The sequence below is a fragment of the Parasteatoda tepidariorum genome, chromosome 10, assembly GCF_982258835.1.
Source record: "Parasteatoda tepidariorum strain Cologne lab strain chromosome 10, Ptep-v5.0, whole genome shotgun sequence".
Classification (NCBI taxonomy): domain Eukaryota; kingdom Metazoa; phylum Arthropoda; class Arachnida; order Araneae; family Theridiidae; genus Parasteatoda; species Parasteatoda tepidariorum.
Window position 1 is genome coordinate 69,798,367 of NC_141764.1, and position 22,193 is coordinate 69,820,559.

General features: G+C 30.0%; 1 long non-coding RNA gene across 2 annotated transcripts in view; it reads left to right on the plus strand.

Annotated features, from left to right (window-relative positions):
• Positions 1–2,248: 2,248 nt before the first annotated feature.
• LOC139426196 (uncharacterized) overlaps positions 2,249–22,193 on the plus strand; it is a 51,594-nt gene continuing 31,649 nt past the window's right edge. Inside the window, exons 1-2 of one of the 2 annotated variants that reach the window (XR_015430056.1) lie at positions 2,249–6,667; positions 7,024–10,072. This is a non-coding gene — a long non-coding RNA (uncharacterized LOC139426196). Of the gene's footprint in view, positions 6,668–7,023; positions 10,073–22,193 lie in introns of those variants that run through there. The other variant, XR_015430055.1, reaches the window with a different exon arrangement.

Here is a 22,193-nt window from a genome sequence, read left to right on the forward strand (position 1 = left end):
TACAAAAATACAGGCTTCTGATTGGCTTAATATCGTAATTGTGAAAATTTAGTTGAATTCCGCCTAAATGTCAGCAAGGATATGAATTCTTCGCAGCTAAATGACAAAGTTAACCATCAGAAAACTGCATTTCGGAAACTGCCTTCGAATGATGGACATAGAATAATCAGAAAATCAATGAAATGGACAGAATGATATTTTGTCTGACGAGTGAAGGTGGGGTGGAGGGGATTTTATAACTGTTTAAGGCTATAGTAAATTTTCTTGTTATATATCTATAATGAGGTGAAAAATTTAAATGCGTCCATAAAGTTCGGTTCTTCATTACTGAAGGAGGGAAGCAAATGGGGGGGGGGCAAGAGGAGTTTTTGCCCCGGGCCCCAATCAAGGTAAGTCGGGCCTTGCCTAAATCTAAAACATATTGATGTTTTTATTTTACGATTCCCCAGCAAACTGTCGAGTTTCAACTCACGTAATAATTTAAACTGTACTTTAAATATGAAACTTATAATGAAACTCTACATTTATATTAACCGTCAAAATAAACATAAAACGGTTACGTTTTTTCTATTATTTAATAGAAACTCCATTCAATGTATTATCAATCAGTTATTTCAATTTAAACTTACTTAATAATTTAAACTGTACTTAACTTAAATATGAAAGTTATAATGAAACTCTACGTTTATATTAACAGTCAAAAGAAACATAAAACGGTTACGTTTTTTCTATTATTGAATAGAAACTCCATTCAATATATTATCAATCAGTTATTTCAATTTAAACTTACTTAATAATTTAAACTCTACTTAACTTAAATATGAAAGTTATAATGAAACTCTACATTTATATTAACCTTCAAAAGAAACATAAAACGGTTACGTTTTTTCTATTATTGAATAGAAACTCCATTCAATGTATTATCAATCAGTTATTTCAATTTAAACTTACTTAATAATTTAAACTCTACTTAACTTAAATATGAAAGTTATAATGAAACTCTACATTTATATTAACAGTCAAAATAAACATAAAACGGTTACGTTTTTTCTATTATTGAATAGAAACTCCATTCAATATATTATCAATCAGTTATTTCAATTTAAACTTACTTAATAATTTAAACTGTAGGGGAGAGTGGGGTCAATTGTAACATTTTTTACTTAACTATTTTCAACTAACAAAAAATCCAATATATTATTAGTATTAATTGACAGACGAGTAAAGTAGACTATCATCAACTAGAAAAAAATAATAATTACCTTATTTTAAATGTTATTATATTAGTTATTAACAATTTTTGACAGTCGTGCACTTGTTACAATTGTCCCCACTTACGGGGTCAATTGTAACAGTTCATAAATTCAACTAAAACATAGTTAATTATGCATATTATCATAGTTGTGATAGATTTTTTTCATTAAGCAAAATAGTAGTGATATTTTAGGAGTAAAAATAATAATGAGCAGAGACCTAAAGGGTTAAACTTTTAACTTTAAGGGGTTAAAAATTTTAATTTATGCTGTGAAAGGTGACAAATAAAATAATGCACATGCAACATAATATAAATGATATAGGAAACTATTGGTGGTTCTTAAAGAGTTAAGTAATGGTTTGTAAACATAAGATTATTTATTTTCGGCTGTTACAATGGTCCCTTTACTTATTGTTACAATCGTCCCCAAGACGCCATTTCAGCTTCATTTGTTAAAAACAATGCTAGTTAATTAATAAAACTAATTCTTTTTTATTGAAATGTTAATTAAGGTGTCCACTTACATATTCGGTTAATAATTTTTATTTGTTTATGCAAAATTACTTTGTTACAATATAATATTCTAATACCAAAAAAAGTACTTACGTAGCGTGAAAATATCTTTTGTGATGTAACTCTTTCAAAAGTACATAAAAATGGTTGTCAGCAGGGGTGTACATGTAGATTTATTAAACACACCTTGTGTGCCACCTAGGAACTAAATCTAGAACCCGACACTCGAAATTTTTGCTCTGTTACAATCGTATCCTGTTACAATTGACCCCACTCTCCCCTACTTAACTTAAATATGAAAGTTATAATGAAACTCTACATTTATATTAACAGTCAAAATAAACATAAAACGGTTACGTTTTTTCTATTATTGAATAGAAACTCCATTCAATGTATTATCAATCAGTTATTTCAATTTAAACATACTTAATAATTTAAACTGTACTTAACTTTATGAAAGTTATAATGAAACTTTACATTTAAGCTAACAGTCAAAATCAACTCATATACGTTTTTTTTCTTCTATTATTTTAATCGAAACTCAGTTCAATATATTTTCAATCAGATTGTTTTAAAATGCATGAAAATGTATAAAGGAGACAACCATAGGATTCCGCTGTAATTTTAAATCGGGTGCCCCACCCACATGGACAATGGCGCCCTTGGCCATGGCCCCTTTCTGCTATGATATCCGACGAGGAGGGTGTGTGACTCATCCGAGTAATCCTCATCGATCGTTCGCATTGAAAGAATGATTCAGTGGAAGGTAAATGGGGAGGGGGATTACATACTGTCTGGGGGAGAGCATAACATTTTTATAGGATTGGAGATCAGGATTTCTTGTTAATCATTTTCCTACAGAAAAGCCTATCCTGGCCAACACACTATTTTCGATTGTACGAATGGATTATTTAGCATCGTTCCGTTGGGGGGGGGGATCTGATGACACGTAGGGTTTTTGTGAAAATGAAAGATTAGTATATGAATAAGTTATTAGCATCACAATACATATTATTATTTTTTTTAAATCTTTTGATTTACAAGCAGGAATATTTATATACATGAGTGATTCTTTTTAAACATGACAATTCGGACCAAAAAATTTCTTCAAATTTAAAGTCTTCAAAATAATCTAAAATTTTTTTTTGGATACTTCTTTAATTACACTTATTAATATCTTACAGACAGCAGTGTAGTTTATTGACATTTGCTCGAGAAAAAATAAATAAAATAGAAATTCACCAAATCTTGAATGCCAGGAAAATGACATATTAGCTTAGAAGTTTAAAAAACAGTCACTTTAAGTTAATAGTTAGTAACTCAACCTAAGCCTTTATGTTAGATGGACCATAAATTGCTTAAATTAATTATTTTTATTCACCTCATTGGGAGGCGAGCGCTCTATCATTCGAGCAGCCACGGCTCTTTAATACACTATTATGCTCGTTATGTTTGTTAAATTGTTGATGGGTTGTCTTTCGGTTGGCTGGGCGAAGCAAAATGTCGCCAAAATAATTCGATCCACCATCAATTTTTTTTATTACTATTTTTTTAAAAATTTTTTTTACTTTTTTAAACACCGAAAAAAATGGACGATCAGAAAAAAAATTTAATGAAATTCAAAGAAATTCCTTTTAAAAAAATATTAAAAGCAGTTTTCGCTTGACTAACCGAAAAGTACCATTGATTATGTTTTCCTGGGGTTCCATAACTAATTGCTTAACGTTTTTTCAAAAATTAATGACTTACATGCCTGAAATAACAATTAAAAACTATTACTTCTGGCAGCATAATGTAGTAAGTCTTCGTTTAAGAGCTCAGCTGAATTAAACATCAAAAACATTTTATACGCATGCTGTTTTGCATGAACTTATAATAATTCTAACAATAATAGAAGTACTCAAAGTATTGTTCGTAAGACTATAAAATCCATTAAAATACAATAGTAACAAAATAACAAAAATGCTTTTTAGTCATTTTTAATACTATATTCGAAAGGAGGAATTTAATTACTTTTCTCGAGTTTTCATAAATTTTTAAGCCGATTACACTTCTTAATGTAGCGTTACACTTTTAAACATTTAAAATTTATTAACAATTGAGATTCGCAAGTTTCTCACCAATATTAAATCAGTTTTCCTAATTCATATTTAAATAAACATGCATAAAAAATTAGGCATCATTGTTTAATTTCCTGTTGATACATTTTAATGATTTTCAGTTTCGCTATTTCTGACTGTGAGACCGCGAAATCGAACAGTTCTCTAATATAAAAGCTTATCTCTAATTGGAGAATAAGAATAGAACAAAGACACAGGCAATCAATTAATAAAACTGAACAGAATGAGGTCGGAAGATTAATACTCGGCGAAAGAAAAGGATAAATGAATAAAACAGACACTTGTCTTACGAATTTAGATAATTATCAAATAGGTTAAGATGGAAGGGAAAAAAATAGTATTTTTATAAAATTCTTGCACTTTTTTTCTTCATTTAACTGTTTCGTGACGATTTACATGAAAGAAAACGATTTTTATGGCATATTTTTAACTTCGAAATGGCAACAATCTTCTCATCGTCTGCTAAGCAACGGTGATTGGAATCAATAAAAAATGGCGATTTCAAACGATTGGAAGATAGGCATTGTTTGCTTCGAACTGTAAATGATGAACGAAAGCATTTTTGACGGGGGTAAAAGACCTTCTAAACGCCAGTCAAGTGAAACGATAGTAAGGTCGACATATAAATTTCTTTTCAATTAACAGAATTCGCGATTTAGGTAGATAAAATGACACGAAAGGCTTTAAGAAAGGATGTGCCTCAGTAAGGCGATAATGACAATGGTAGTATTTTTTTGCGTTGCCAAACTGATTTAAAGTATATTGACCCAATATTCCTCATTCTTTAATAAATAAATAAAAACATTTTCTCCATTATCTGATTTGCTACTTTTATAATAAGAATAATTAGATAATAGATCATTAAACCTTTTGGCACAAATATCTTGATTAGAGGTGAAAAAATTCAAATAAAACTGAGTATTTCGACAGCGTTCTTTTAAAACTACCTTGCAATAACTCTTAAAAAGCGTGATTATATTTTACTTATAGTTAAAAATATTCAAAAATTTATTGTTTAAATAAAAACATAATTTTTTTTATAGAAATAGTTTATAAATAAACTATTTTAACTGTGTGAAATGCGCGTGAGCTTGAACTCTGCAAAATTATGGTTAATAACATAAGGCACTCCTAACTAGAGCGATAACATGTTGAATTTTCAACTTTTTTAATTAGGAATTTAATATCATGTATATGAAATTGATTATTAATGTAATTTCTCTTACACATAGAAATATAGTTTATAATAGAAATATAGTTATTAATGTAGTTTCTATTGCACCCATGCTTTTAAAAAAATAGTTGACAAAAGGGTGTTATATTAAACGAAAAACATAATAAAAGTAAACGTTTATTGAGTTATATCAAACATTAAATACAAAATAACATTTAAAAAATCCTTCATGTAATGATAACTACATCAATAATATATTTGAAGCTTATTTATTTATTTAAAAAATTTTGATGTAAATAGAAGAGATCACAGACATATGAAAAGCGTATATGAAGTATTTTTCAAGACAAATCGAAGTAAAAGATCTTTGGAAGAAAAACCAATATTTAACTGTATCTTATTCTAAGTATTTTTAATAATAGATCAAATTAAATCTCCTTTATAGAAAGAAAAGAAATATTTTTTATACTTTTATTTTTAATTTATTACATTTATTTTTATTTATTTTTTATTTGCTTCTTTTTTTTAAAAAAACAACATTTTTAATATTTGATCAAATCAAATTATCTTCTAAAAACTATGTAACCTAATTTTATAAAAACTTTTGAAAAACAGGATTTTATGATTCATTAAATCAAATATGCTTTATAAAAGACAAGAATTTAACTTATTATATATTTTTAATCTATATACGTCATTAAAAACAAATTATCGAAGAAAAAAAATTTTTTTTCACTTTTAAGATACAAACTAATTATTTATTTATTGAATTAATATGAGAATTTATTATCAGATATTTTCCAAACATTACACACCCTTAAGCCGGTTTTCAATATTTGATTTCATTTATGCATTATTCAAGATTAATGATTTGTTCAAATATTCTGTTTAAGCAAATTAATATCAATCTTCCTTAATTTTGCTTTTTAAAATCGAGGAATAGTGTCGATAATCGCATTAATCAGAATTTTCTTTAAAATGCATGGATGATAATATTTAAAAATGTAGGTCATTGTTTTTTATTTCCTTTATTTAGAATTAGCTTAATCTTGAACTTCACAAGCAGTGCATCATCAGATTTAGAACAAGGAATTCGTAACTTGATCATGAAGATTAGTCATTTTTATATTATTGGCATCTTTAAGGCCTCACATTTTTCAGAAATCTGCATATTTTTCATTAAAAAAAATTGCAATAGACTTCAAATTTGTAATTTTTTTTTTATGAATTAAATTATTATGATTTTTTATTTGTATGATTTTTTAATAAGAAATCATATTGCTGATAATAGATTTTTTTAGAATGTTTGCTTCAGATAACCTTTTTAAAGAAATCATTTTTTATGAAGGCAATACGCTTTATGCATCCTTTAAATTCTACTTTCAAATACAGAATTTATCCAAAGCGGTTATGATATTTTAAGTATTGTTTTTAACAATAACATGTTTAAATGCTATTATGTTTTGCATCATATTAACTATTAAGATTTAACATTTCAATTAGGTACTTGCACTTCAAGAAGGAAATCACGGATGCCCACACATGTGACCCAGGACGTTAGCAACTGTTTTTACATGTATTTCTTTTCCAAGTTTTATAATAAAAGTACGTCAGTTTATAGAATTATGAGGTTTAATCTTGTGCGTAGTCTTTTATTCTTCTACTAGATACGGCGGCTATGCAACAATTATTATTATTTTTTTAATTTTATTGTTTCATAACATTCATTGACGAGAAAGGGCAAAGTTTCAATTCTACAATGATCTGTAATTCTTTTAATTCATGTTAATGCCTTCACTTTCATACTGATTCCTTTTCTTAAGATTTACAATAAAAGTATGTTAGTCTATAGATTAAAGAGGTTTAATCTTGTGCGTAGTCTTTGATTATTCCTTTAGATACAGTGGCTACGTAATAATAATTAGCATTTTTTTTAAATGTTTTTAATCTTATTGTTTCAGAATCCACGTTGAAGAGAAAAGAGAAATCTTCATTTCTATAATAATCTGTAATTCATCTTGTGATAGTATCTTGTGAAGTATGTTAGTCTATAGCAGAGATGGCCAACCTACGGCTCGCGAGCCGCATGCGGCTCTTTGAAGGATTATTTGTGGCTCTCGATAAATGTACCCGAGTTCCCTTTTAATTTTTGTGCTATTATGTTTTGGAAAATTATTATCGTTCCGTATGTGTTTCAAAATGTCTTTTAAATTACTGAGAACAAATATGAAAGACTAAGTGCAACGTTGTTCAATTCAAGGTGAGTTTTCCGTTTCCAATATAATTATGAACCAAAAAGCATCTGGAGAATTAAAATTAATAGAGATGCAAGAAGATCAAGCTCCACAATTAAAATATAAGTCGACGCCGATTACTGAATTTTGGACATTTGTACCAGAATCGAAGCATCATGAATTAAAAAAGGCTGATTGTAGAATTATTTCAATATTCGGAACAACGTACTTATGTGAATCATTTTATTCCACTTTAGAAGTCGTGAAATCCAAAAACCGATCAGTATTAACTAACCAGCATCTCAAAGAATTACTGAGAAGTGCTGTCACCAATTACTCACCAAATTTCAAAGAATTATCAAGAGAAGCCAAATAAATGTGTTTAATTTTTAATATTTACATTCAATACACATATTTTGTACTTCTACTTATATGTTCTCAATAAATATAATTTATGTAAAATAAATTTTTTAATACCTTTTTTCACACCTTTTAAATCCGTATTTAATTGCGGCTAGCGAAAAATTTCAAATTTTGAAAAATGGCTCGACTATCAAGGAGCTTGGCCACCACTGGTCTATAGATTAGTGAGGCTCAATCTTGTGCTTAGTCTTTGATTCTTCCACTAGATACAGTGACTACTTAATAATAATTATCATTTTTTTAAATGTTTTTAATCTTATTGTTTCAGAATCCACGTTGAAGGGAAATCTTCATTTCTATAATAATCTGTAATTCATCTTGTAATTCATGTTAATGCCTTTTATTTTATATTAATTATTTTTTAAGATTCAAAATTAAAGTACGTTGGTTTATAGATTTGTGAGGTTCAATCTTGATCACAGTCTTTTATTCTTCCACTGGACACGGCGGCTTCATAACAATTATTATTATTATTATTATTTTATCGTTTCAGAATACTCGTTGAAGAGAAAAATGGAAATCTTCGAGGTTGCTAAAATCATAAATAAATGAAGTTTCTTAAGGACTGATGTGATTCTAAATTGTGAATATAACCAGAATCATTTTCGTGCTTTAGGACATGTAATCGCCGTGACTCAAAAGAATGCTGCGTGAAATGATGAAGCACATTTGAACAGGTGACATTCCGAGTGAAGAGTAACTCCGCACCAATAACCTTTCAATCGCCTATGAATCAAATTTATTTTTGGTAATTCATGATTCACCATTAATACTTAGAAATCACTTCTATCTCTATCTTTTGTATTGCGTAATCATCTTAATAACACTATATTAGGGTTCTAGCAAGTTTAAAAGATATTATGGCTTAAACCCTAGGTTTCTTTATTTCTTTAGGTTCATTTTGGTATGTTATCTGAAGTAAAAATTTAGGCAGTGCTGATGCGTTGTGCATTGCCTTGAATACAATTAAAGTTTATAAGTTCAATTAATTAGAGTTTATAATTAATTAAAGTCTCAATTAATAAATAAATAAAGTTTATATGTTCACAAGATAATTTTAAAATGTATCCAAGCTCGTCAAAAACGGGTAATAATAATAAAGGAGGTTTTGTAAATATATTTCAGGCTGTTGTTAGACCCAGGAAGTATGTTCAATGATGAAACATGATTTTGGTACCTTGAGCCATAATATAGTGAAATTTTGGCATAAACCTTCATAAGGTGTTAACATGAAGCCTGTTTCTGTTCAAGCTGAACCACTATAGTATCTTGAAATAAAATTTAGAATGTACGATAATATGGTGCAACTTAGCACCATATTAAAGTTGAAGCAAATTTAAACAATGTTGTAGTTCAACACGTTCAGAAAATTTTAACATTGTATATTTTCTAAAAATGCTGCCTGCAAAAGTTTCAATTGAATACTTGCAAGCGACATCAAGCATGGGTCAGTCAGTCAATCAAGTTCAACACACATTCATGACGTCACTTACAGGTTATTACCAATTAAATTTAATATGGAATAGAATATTATCACGTAATATGCCCAAGCCCTTAAGTCGTAACACGCTATGCAACACCACGTGAAGAAAACACAAGCATATGGTTAGTTGCAAGTACTCTTTTACATATTCTGTTGCATAGCATTTGCCTACCCTCAAATTTGCATTTAAGAATCATTTTGTTTTAATAGAGGGCTTTTTTTTCCTTAAAAGACATCGGTTGTTTTCTGTGTAATTTATTTCCAATTTTATAGAACAGCTCAAGATTATACCAATTTTTTAAAAAACATGAATCATTGCTCTGATTCCAATGGACTGGAAACAAAGTGGCTAGTTCTCTCAATACATTATACTAAATAAATTTATGTATTCCATTTTGTAAAGAAAAAAAATTATGTTAAATGGAGGCAATAAGTGAATAAAATTACTTTTATTTTCCGTTCTTAAAATAAGACTTTCTCATTTCAATATCAACATGATAAACCAAGGACATTGCCATCTCGTCGAAATCGTTTAAATTATTTGCTCTCTAAGTGTCCAAAACGGCAGCGAAATAGTTCTTAAGACCAATCATAAGTTCTGTTTTGATTGCTCATAAATATTTATGTATCCTCATTTTTATAGAAGACAAAGTGAAGATGAGTTGTCGAGCATAAGTGTCATTCTCATGTAGTTGCTCGGAGGTGCATCGGCTACGCACTGATTACGTTTTGTTCTGTTTTTGGTGGTGTCGTAAAACTGTTGTCAGACATAGGTGTGGACCTTTAAAATATCCAGGAATGCTTCGACCATTAATAATATCTGGAGTTTAGAGACGCTGGTACAGGCTTTACGACATTCCTCAGGCACAAGTAGGAACTATTTCGGCACTTATAAAGACAATTAAGCAGTTTTTTTTTATCTTTAAGAGTTCTGGCATTCAGAAGACGTTATTTATAGCTTTGATTAATGGTTCATATTCTGAGTCAATTATCTTGCACTTAGGTAAAATATTGATCTTCTGAATTTAGATCTTTACAATTCCTATCTTCGTGAAGAAAAAAAATTATAAAGCAATCACACATACTATCAAAACTACTTTTCGCAGAGAAATAGGTTAATTTTTAGGATTAGATCTAGGATCTAAAGTAGGATTAGGTATTAGAATTTTTTTTAGGTTTAGGATAGTTCCTATGAAAGGGTAGATTTTTTCTCTGTGCAAAGGATTTCGCTGTGACGTTTCTTCGCATTAACATAAATAATTTTAAAGAAGTAATTTTGAAATAGCTTTTTATGAAAATAATTCTAAAACTAAGAAGTTTAATAAATTTTGGTTCTCATCAAACATAAATTTTTGTTTTAATTGAATTATTAAAGTATATAGCTGTTTAGTTTGAAATTAAAAAACAATTTGCATATTTAAGCGAATTGAATAGGCTTCAAGCCTCACATGCATTGATTGAGCCAAACATTTCGTAGGTAGGTACAGTGCACTTCCGATTATCCGGGTTAATCACCGGGACAGGTCGCACGGACAATCGAAAAACACGGATAATCCGAAATCTCCCTTTTCTTAAAGAAAAAATCCATATCTGTACAAAAAATATAAAATTACTGACATTTGCATGCTGTATAACATCAAACTAGGAATTTTCCTTTCAACATTTGATGCTTAAAAAAATGTGTAATGCGCCATATATTGACACATATTTTACGAACAGCAGTAATGTCACCGTAATCAAATCCTCTCATATAATCTAATAACGTTTCCAAAGATTGTAGAGCAGCAGAATGAGAAATTGTATTTCCCTCATTTACTACATCTTCTACATCAGTTACTATCATCACTATTTGATTTAGCAAGTAAGGAATATACTGTTCTGGTCCTCGATTTCTAGGGTCGGCGGTCTGATGGACCTTGTCTGACTTTGTCTGGCATTTGGAGGAGAAGCCACAACAACAACAACAACAAGTAACGATGTCTTCATCTGTCAAAAACTGGAAGCCAGGCTCACACTTTGAAATCAATCTTCTAAATTTTCTTCATCAAGAATTTCGAAACTTTAGATTTATTTTGCTTGTTCGAGAATACTGTTATCATATTCTTCTTGAACATCTGAAGAAGATTGTTCATCGATGATCTTTCTCCACGATCGTGATAACGCCGACGATTTTACCTTTGACCATGCAGCTGATATTTCATATACAGCAATCCAATAACGGATATTATTTTCCAAAAATTTGGTAGCTTTATAACTTTATGAATCAAATTTTTTTCATCTTGAAAACGTTTCTCTTTATATAATTTTTGTATGACTCCGGAATGAGCACGGATAATCCGTAAGCCGGATAATCCCAGCACGAATAATCGAGTGTGTACTGTATATGTTTACTCGTAAGTATATGTGTCAAACCATCGATTGAGCCAAACATACAGCTCATATACGTGTATCGTAGGTATAGGTTTAAAGCTTCATGTAGAGTGATTGAGCGAAACATTTCGAAGGGTCGTAGGTATAGATATCAAGCCTCACTTAAAGTACTTGAGTCAAACATCTCGTAGAGTCGTAGGTATAGATACCAAGCTTCATTATAGATGTCAAGCCTCACTTAAAGTGTTTGAGGCAAGCATCTCATAGAGTCGTAGGTATAGATATCAAGCTTCACTTAAAGTGATTGAACCAAGCATCTCACAGGGTCATAGGTATGGGTATCAAACTTCACGTTGAGTGATTTAGCTAAACATATCGCAGGGTCGTAGGTATAGATATCAAGCCTCACGTAAAGTGTTTGAGTCGAACATCTCGTAGAGTCGTAGGTACAGATATCAAGCTTCACTTAAAGTGATTGAGCCAAACATCTCATAGGGTCGTTGGTATGGGTATCAAACTTCACGTTGAGAGATTTAGCCAAACATCCCGCAGGGTCGTAGGTACAGATATCAAGCTTCACTTAAAGTGATTGAGCCAAACATCTCATAGGGTCGTTGGTATGGGTATCAAACTTCACGTTGAGAGATTTAGCCAAACATCCCGCAGGGTCGTAGGTATAGATATCAAGCTTCACTTAAAGTGATTGAGCCAAACATCTCGCAGGGTCGTAGGTATGGGTATCAAGCTTCACGTAGAGTGATGTAGCCAAACATTTCATAGGCATAGGTGTGGAGCTTTACATGTATTAACAATCATATGCGTGTATTGCCAAACATACAGCTTGTATACATGTCAAATCATTGATAGTGTGAATCAATAGAGTCCTATATTTTGAAGAAATAGTTTTCACGTTTGAAATGAAGCTGTTGAAATTAAATAAAAGAAATATTTTTTCACACACTAGCTAAGATATTAAGAGAACAATTATCTTAAGACAATTATTCATTTTCACACAAAAACGTAGATGTTTTTATAAAAACATGTAGAAATATGTTTTTAATAAATTAGTTTTCAATTTTTAAGAACGCTTCCAGCTGCAATATTAGTTCCATTAACGTGGACGCCAGACGGCAAAAGGAAAAAAAGGGAGACCCAAATAAAATACCCATGTTAACATGAAGGAAAATGGAGAAAATAATAAAAACCAGTGAGCTGGTCCGAAGCTAGATTTACTGTGGTTGACCGGCAGAGGTGGGTAGTGAAGCTGAGAGCCATATCTGTCCTAAGGTATAAAGAAAACAAATAAGTATATTTTTTTAAATACAATTTGTAGCGCTTTTAATCAAACTGAAATTAATATTAAAACAAAGTAAATGAAGGTGAATTAATTTTTTTTACATATCTCGGTTACAACGACAAATCACTGTTAACTAAATGCTTGCATCTGCTATTTCTAAATAGACGAACACGTTATTTTACTGAGAGCTTTCATTTGTATAACGAGACTGGGAAATCCGTTTTAGACTGATAAATGTCTGACTTCATGTAAGTAATCAGCAAACATGTGGGAGGCGTTAACATAACACGATAAATAAACATTTCATTTCGTAGAGAAACGCGCGCAACGATTCTTTTTTTTTTTTTTTTTTTTTTTAAAGCTTGCGATGATTATTTCCTTCTTTTAAACAATAGAAAGTTTAATATGAAAGAAAGTTTTAAAAATCAGCTTTCTTCGATTTATTCTTCTATTTTCTTTTATTAATAATTTAAAAAAAAAATCTAACTTAGGATTTCGTTAGAAAGTTGCCCCATTATGAAATATTCCCATTACTAATTTTCTTACTTATTGTTTAATGCAGATTTTAGTCATAAAGAAAATTTGATTTTTAGATATTAATAAATAAAATTATCTGTTTAAATTAATTAAATAGATGTTCGGATATCTATAGATTATATCGTTAAATCTTTCTAATTCAATTAAAAATTAATTTAATTATTTAATAGGTAGGTAGGTACCTCATTTACATCGCACTAGAGCTGCATAATGGGCTATTGGCGGCAGCCTGGGAAACATCCCTGAGGATGTTCCATGCCATCACAATTTTGATCCTCTGCAGAAGGGATGACTTCCCCGCTTTGGTAGCCCGACTACATGCACGCGAAGTCGAACATTTTACGGTAGAACAGTTTAACGAGGACCTATACCGCACACCCTCGGTCCCAACGTAGGCTGATCAAAGTGGTCACCCACCCGCACACTGACCGCAGCCAGTGATGCAACACCGTGTCCTTACGATCAGTCAGTCACTGGAGGACTTAATTATTTAATAACTAACTCATAATTAATTAATTAAATTTAATTGTTTTATTATGAATTTAATTTTAGTTTGATCGCTGAAAATAAAAAAAAGCAAAATGATAAATGAGGGTGGAATAAATGTATTAATATTTACTTTTATCGGAGTTATCGTAGGCCTCGGGCCACACATTTGATTTTCCTACTATATATAGGAAAGAAGTATATGGTGTCCTTGAAAACGATTTCGATGAAAATAAAGGCGGTATTCTGAATAATCTCGTTAACCGATCATTTCCTCTCACCTATGCTAATACGTCCTTGAACAGAGGAAAAAAAGAAAAAACGTTTAGGCCCTAAATGTTCGGAAAAACGTTTCCTTTAGTATAACGTACTAAACCGAGAGGTCGATGAGCTTTTTTTTTCTCTGTTGTGAAATGTTTTCTAGGAAATATTTGACCTTTGCCTTGGGCCTACAATTATTCATATTTGTAATTCTGAGAAATAATTTTAAAATCCTCAGCAGGATATGAAAGGGTCTGAATTCTAGTAATTTAAATCCGGACTATTAAACTGAGTTTATATACTATTATTTTTTTTCCTTCACTTTTCACATAAATGATTTATATTTAGAGAGATTAACTTCTATTTATGCTAAAACTTTATGTTAAATCAGTCTGTCAATTATTAAGTTTGAGATTAAATGAATAAGAAAATAATTTGTTTTATTTATTTTGCTTTATTTTTTGAAGATTCCTTCCCTGCGAAGCCCCTTCCTCCACAGTTGATTCTCACAGTTATTTTGCTCTCTTGGCGATAAACAGAATGTTTTATCGAAATTAAAAATTATATGGTAAAAATATTTCGATTTTTATTATTGTATTAACACTTCTTTGGTTCTGTAGATTTAGTTTCAGGTTTCATTAGGATAAAATTTAAAACTGATTATTTTCTTGGTTGCCATTGCATCTTCATTCGCAAACTTATTTTTTTAAATCTCTATCGAATATTTGGTTATCAAAATCATTAAATATTTTAATATTCTTCATTAATATTTAATTTTTCCCATTAAATATTTTTCGTTAAACAGAATATTTTAGATCGATTATTTTAGATATTTTTAAACTGATTTCATTTTATATCCGTCGTTGAGCAGCCGACCCAGTTTATGGGTTTACGACTACCAATGGTCAACTCCGTAGCCTTGTAATTTTGAACCAATCCAGAAGACAAGGAAACTTCCGGATTAGTACCCCCAGAGGTAATAATTTGTTATGGGAGCGTGGAGGACTTTGAGACTTGACAGATTTAACGTGCATCAGTCACCATTTACTACACGGGGAGTCTTCGGCCGGTCTGGGATCGAAACCACGAACTCTTAAACATGGGTCCAGTACCATGCAAATCAGGCTATCCCGACAGATTTAACAGATTTTATTTTATTTTATAACCGTCGTTGAACAGCCGACCCAAGTTCATGGGTTTACGACTACTAACGTTCAACTCCGTTGCCTTGTAATTTTGAACCAATCCAGAAGACAAGGAAACTCCTGGATCAGTACCCCCAGAGGTATTGATTTGTTGTGGGAACATGGAGGACTTTGAGACTCGACAGATTTAACGTGCATCAGTGACCATTTACTACACGGGGAGTCTTCGGCCGGCGAGGATCGAACCCACGACCTCTTGGATATGGGCCCAGCGCCCTACCGACCAGGCTATCCCGGACCCAGATTTAACAGATTATTCTTATTACTGTTTTGAAATTTTAAATAGTTGTTTTATTTTGCGCTTATTATCTTAATAGTTTACGTTAAGGGGACACTGCAAGCCCATAAGGAGAAAATCCTTCAAAAATCCATTATTTGGTTTTTGAGAATCACACTTTCCTAAGTAGTAGGGAACAAACAGTGTTTAAATAGTAGTTTTCTTACTGAGTAATAAGATTGTGAATTTGTAAAAGCCCATAAAGACATACGTTGACAAAGTTGCTTTTTTTCGTAACGTAATTTTTCAATGTTTTCAAAACTTCAAAAAAGTTCCTTGCTCCCCATTTTTTATTTTATTGCTATAAAAAAAAATTCAGTTACTTTTTGAAGTGTCTTGTTTAATTTTAAACACATTTGATTAACTGAATAGAGTAATTTAATTTTTTAATGATCGAACAAACATAATTCGTGTTTTTTGAACAAATTTTGTGGTGACAAAATAAAAATTTAATGCCTAGTTACGTTATATTTTAATACAGTTACCATAAGCACTTCAATTTATTTAAATACTTATAAACAACGTATTTGGGTAAATTTTAATTAAAAAAAACGTTCAATTCGTTAATTATCAACAACTAAGCGCCTCATTTTTGGCTATAATTTAAAAACTAATTATAATTTTTCCTCTGAAACATTGTACACAGACTTCGACTACTGCTATCAATATTCTATTGAAATTCGGAAATGATCAAATAAAAATTGCATTCTTTTATTTTGAACATCCTTTGTCTCCTTAACTGAACTCACATAAAATGTATTTTCAAAGAAAATACAAAGTATTGAAAATTAAATATAACTTATTTATGGTTTAATGCAATAAAACGGTAATTCCTTATCTTTATCTAATTTTTTTCCAAAATAAGATTACTTTATAATATAATAAGAGAACAACACTTTTAGCACTAAGCCATTGATTTTGGTATAATAATCAATAAAGAAAATGCAATAAAAGCAGAGGGTAATATTAAGAAAGGATATTCTATAAGAAATGCTGTTAAATTTAGAGTATGTAAATAATTTATAGGTAACTACTGTAGTAACTTTGATTAGTTCTATGCCGATGGCAAAGACATCTGAATCCAGAGTTCTCCCTGGGAATTAAAAAGGGAATGGGGCTCCTCCCAGAAAAGGGCACTTTGAGTTTTGAAAGGGCACTCACTTACCACCGTTAAAATTTATCAAAACGTGTAATATTATGTAATAACTGAATTTGATCGTTAATTTTTAATTACCTTCTTATGCATATTTCCCATAGTAATTCTCACTCATTATTAAAATAACAGAAAAATTTGAAGTTTAAGAAAAATAATTAATGCAAGCTTAAAAATAAAAAAAAATCTATGTGCATAAATTTTCTTCAAAAAATTTAAACTAAAAAAATTTTTTTTAATTTACAAACAATTTGAATTTTTTTTTATTTTTTAAACTGAAAATTGGAAGGAATTTAACATTTAAAGGTGCATTTTTAAGTAAAAGGTATTCATTAAAAAAAAAAAAAAAACGGTAAAATTTAAAAACACTAAAAAACTCATTAATACACCCCCTCCCCTAAATAAAATGCGTGAATATCTCTGGGACCGAACGAATGTTAACTACATAACTAAACAACATAAGAAAAACCTTACAAATATGAAGCAATAAAATTAAAAATTAAAGTTAAATAACTATCAATAATGAAATAAATCAGAAGTGGACTTTTCATTGAAACAGGTGGTTAAGAAAACAACCCTTTTCTGAAAAAATAAAATAAAAAGGTAGTGTTTTTAAGGGATGGTCACATTTATCGGGCAAAAAAAGGGGGCACATTTATCGGAATCAAAGCGCAGGAGGCCCTTTCTAAAATCGCTTAGAGAGAAAGCTGGGAATCTGGTCAGTTTATTAATGGTCAGTTTATTATGTGATTTTTCTGTCCGATGACAATACACGAAACGTGAATACGACGATTACTTTTTTTTAACTATATATTGAGAAACGTTGAATTAAAGTATATTTTTTAGTATAACTATTCGACCATACAGTCTCATAGACGAAAGCTCTCAAGGAAAAAAAATTTAATCCGAACTAATGTAGCTTTTTCTTTTTTTCGTTTATTAGATAAAGGAAAGTGTTTTGGAACGATAGTGCACAGCTTAACACAAAAGGGTATAAGGTGGTGGTACTATAGTAAAAATGTTTTACTAATCAAGCACAACTTTATTTAATTAAAAATACGTTATACTATTAAAAATATCAATCGTTATATTACTTTTTTCATTTGAAATTGAGTATAGTTATTAATTTGAGTATTGTAATTAAAATAGAAACTTCGTTTTCGCTCATGTTGAATTGCAGTATTGTGGTACTCGAGTTTAAGAAGCATGGTCATAACGTTTAAATCAACACTATATTAAGGTTGAAATTTTTTTTTACTATATCATGGTTCATCACATCACGATTCAGAATTTAATTTAAAAGTAATAAGGGTAAATAAGAACACAAAGTACAAATTTTTGGAACGAAAGGTTCTGAGAACCCTTCTTTGGTTTGAAAGAAAATGGCTTTTTGGCAAAGATGTTTTAATTCGGAAGTTTATAGAGCTTTTAAAGAGCCCGATATCATCAAGAGTTATAAAATTAAAAGAACGAACTGAGCTGTTCTTATTTCCAGAATGTATGAAAAAGATTCAGTAAAGAAAATATTTATGTCTAAGCCCTTCACTGGAAAAAATCTTTTTGTCAAAATCCTTAACTAATCCTTCACTTCGAAAATGAGAAAGGCCAAAACAACAATGGCTGTGGAATCAGATTTTAGAGTGATTGGTATAAAAGACTGACAGTCCAGATCAAAAAATCGGTTGTTGCTAATCTTCAAGAGATGACCTTGGCTCACCCTGGGTTGTCGTGCCAAATATAATGATGATGAATGAAACGTAAATTATAATTATAAAATAGAATGTCTGAAACCTGAAATGGAAAACAAATATCAATCGTACTGTTTTAAAACATCTTTGCATAATTTTATCAATTTTAAGCTTCGTGGGGGTTTACAGAGCAAGCAATATTTAAAAATAATAATTTGTAACTGATTTTTGGTCTTTTAAAAAATGTTATTTTCTTCTCAGTCCCCCACAATTTAAAAAAAAAAAATCGATGCATGAATGAATTCGATACATGATTTCGATATTATGTCGATATTAGTACTTAATGCATAAATAAATCAAAGCAAAAAAATCTTAACTATATATTTCAAAACTTAGCCTCCGAAGGTATTCGGGTACTTTAAGAAATAATAAAAAGGCCTATTCATTAAAATTAAAACAAGAAATAAATTTACAATTTTCTATTTTGTTGCACTGTTGCAGTTATCGTGGTTTCCCCTATCTAGTAGTTATCATGAAAAATGAAAATAAATTAAAAAAACTGACTAATATGACGAATATGACTGACTAATATGACTGATTAATATGACTAAATGTCGAATGCGTGGAAAAAAATGATTTCTCACTATAAAATAAATTTTCATTGCCTATTAATTACTTATTATTACCTCTCTAATAGTTATGAAGGAATCCGAATATAAATAAAAAAAAACTGACTAATATAACAAATAATAAAATGTCGAATACGTGGAAAAAACGAAATGAAATTTATTTTTATCGCCTATTAATTACTTATTATTACGTCTCTAATAGTTATGATAGAAACCGAATATAAATAAAAAAATCTGACTAATATAACAAATAATAAAATGTCGAATGTGTGGAAAATAAAATAAATTTTTATCACCTATTAATTATAGTTACTATTTCCTCTCTGATAGTTATGATGGAAATCGAATATAAATGAAAAAACTGACTAATATAACAAAAGACAAATATGGTGAACGCGTGAAAAAAATGGCTATAAAATTAATTTTAACAATTTTATACATTTATTTCGTGAGATTCATTGATTTTTATCGTAATTGTAATTCGCATATGAGTCAGAATAAAACTATCTAAGTGTATGTTTAGAACATCTTGATAAAATTTTACGCAAATCGTTCCATTGGTTAGTCAAGCATTGAGTTGGCCAATTTAAAAGACGTGGATTCGAGATAATAACGTTAAAAAATGTAAGTTGTAATATTATATCCAGCATCTAATTAGTACTACTGACGAAGTAATTCTACGATTGTTTTTAAATTTAACAGTATTAAATTGTAAACATGTTGTAGTTTAATGTTGAACCATAATATCTTGGTTGATATCTTAATTACACTTTATATACATGATATCTTAAGTGCTCCTTGGACGATAATACGGAGAAAATTGACTCAAACCTTAATAAGGTGTTGAGAGACGTGAATTCGAGATAATCAAGTTAAAAAATGTAAGTTGTATTATTATATCCAGTATCTAATTAGTACAACTGACGAAGTAATTCTACGAATGTTTGTAAATTTAATGGTACTTCAAGGTAAAAATATTATGGTTCAACGTTGAACATTAAACGGTAATACGGAGAAAGTTTACTCAAGCCTTAATAAGGTGTTGAAAGAAGTGGATTCGAGATAATCACGCTAAAGATAGTAAGTTGTAATATTATATCCAGCATCTAATTAGTACAACTGACGAAGTAATTCGGCGAATGTTTGTAAATTTAATGGTACTTCAAGGTAAAAATATTATGGTTCAACGTTGAACATTAAACGGTAATACGGAGAAAGTTTACTCAAGCCTTAATAAGGTGTTGAAAGAAGTGGATTCGAGATAATCACGCTAAAGATAGTAAGTTGTAATATTATATCCAGCATCTAATTAGTACAACTGACGAAGTAATTCGGCGAATGTTTGTAAATTTAATGGTACTTCAAGGTAAAAATATTATGGTTCAACGTTGAACATTAAACGGTAATACGGAGAAAGTTTACTCAAGCCTTAATAAGGTGTTGAAAGAAGTGGATTCGAGATAATCACGCTAAAGATAGTAAGTTGTAATATTATATCCAGCATCTAATTAGTACAACTGACGAAGTAATTCTACGAATGTTTGTAAATTTAATGGTACTTCAAGGTAAAAATATTATGGTTCAACGTTGAACATTAAACGGTAATACGGAGAAAGTTTACTCAAGCCTTAATAAGGTGTTGAAAGAAGTGGATTCGAGATAATCACGCTAAAGATAGTAAGTTGTAATATTATATCCAGCATCTAATTAGTACAACTGACGAAGTAATTCTACGAATGTTTGTAAATTTAATGGTACTTCAAGGTAAAAATATTATGGTTCAACGTTGAACATTAAACGGTAATACGGAGAAAGTTTACTCAAGCCTTAATAAGGTGTTGAAAGAAGTGGATTCGAGATAATCACGCTAAAGATAGTAAGTTGTAATATTATATCCAGCATCTAATTAGTACAACTGACGAAGTAATTCTACGAATGTTTGTAAATTTAATGGTACTTCAAGGTAAAAATATTATGGTTCAACGTTGAACATTAAACGGTAATACGGAGAAAGTTTACTCAAGCCTTAATAAGGTGTTGAAAGAAGTGGATTCGAGATAATCACGCTAAAGATAGTAAGTTGTAATATTATATCCAGCATCTAATTAGTACAACTGACGAAGTAATTCTACGAATGTTTGTAAATTTAATGGTACTTCAAGGTAAAAATATTATGGTTCAACGTTGAACATTAAACGGTAATACGGAGAAAGTTTACTCAAGCCTTAATAAGGTGTTGAAAGAAGTGGATTCGAGATAATCACGCTAAAGATAGTAAGTTGTAATATTATATCCAGCATCTAATTAGTACAACTGACGAAGTAATTCTACGAATGTTTGTAAATTTAATGGTACTTCAAGGTAAAAATATTATGGTTCAACGTTGAACATTAAACGGTAATACGGAGAAAGTTTACTCAAGCCTTAATAAGGTGTTGAAAGAAGTGGATTCGAGATAATCACGCTAAAGATAGTAAGTTGTAATATTATATCCAGCATCTAATTAGTACAACTGACGAAGTAATTCTACGAATGTTTGTAAATTTAATGGTACTTCAAGGTAAAAATGTTATGGTTCAACGTTGAACATTAAACGGTAATACGGAGAAAGTTTACTCAAGCCTTAATAAGGTGTTGAAAGAAGTGGATTCGAGATAATCACGCTAAAGATAGTAAGTTGTAATATTATATCCAGCATCTAATTAGTACAACTGACGAAGTAATTCGGCGAATGTTTGTAAATTTAATGGTACTTCAAGGTAAAAATATTATGGTTCAACGTTGAACATTAAACGGTAATACGGAGAAAGTTTACTCAAGCCTTAATAAGGTGTTGAAAGAAGTGGATTGGAGATAATCACGCTAAAGATAGTAAGTTGTAATATTATATCCAGCATCTAATTAGTACAACTGACGAAGTAATTCTACGAATGTTTGTAAATTTAATGGTACTTCAAGGTAAAAATATTATGGTTCAGCGTTGAACATTAAACGGTAATACGGAGAAAGTTTACTCAAGCCTTAATAAGGTGTTGAAAGAAGTGGATTCGAGATAATCACGTTAAAGATAGTAAGTTGTAATATTATA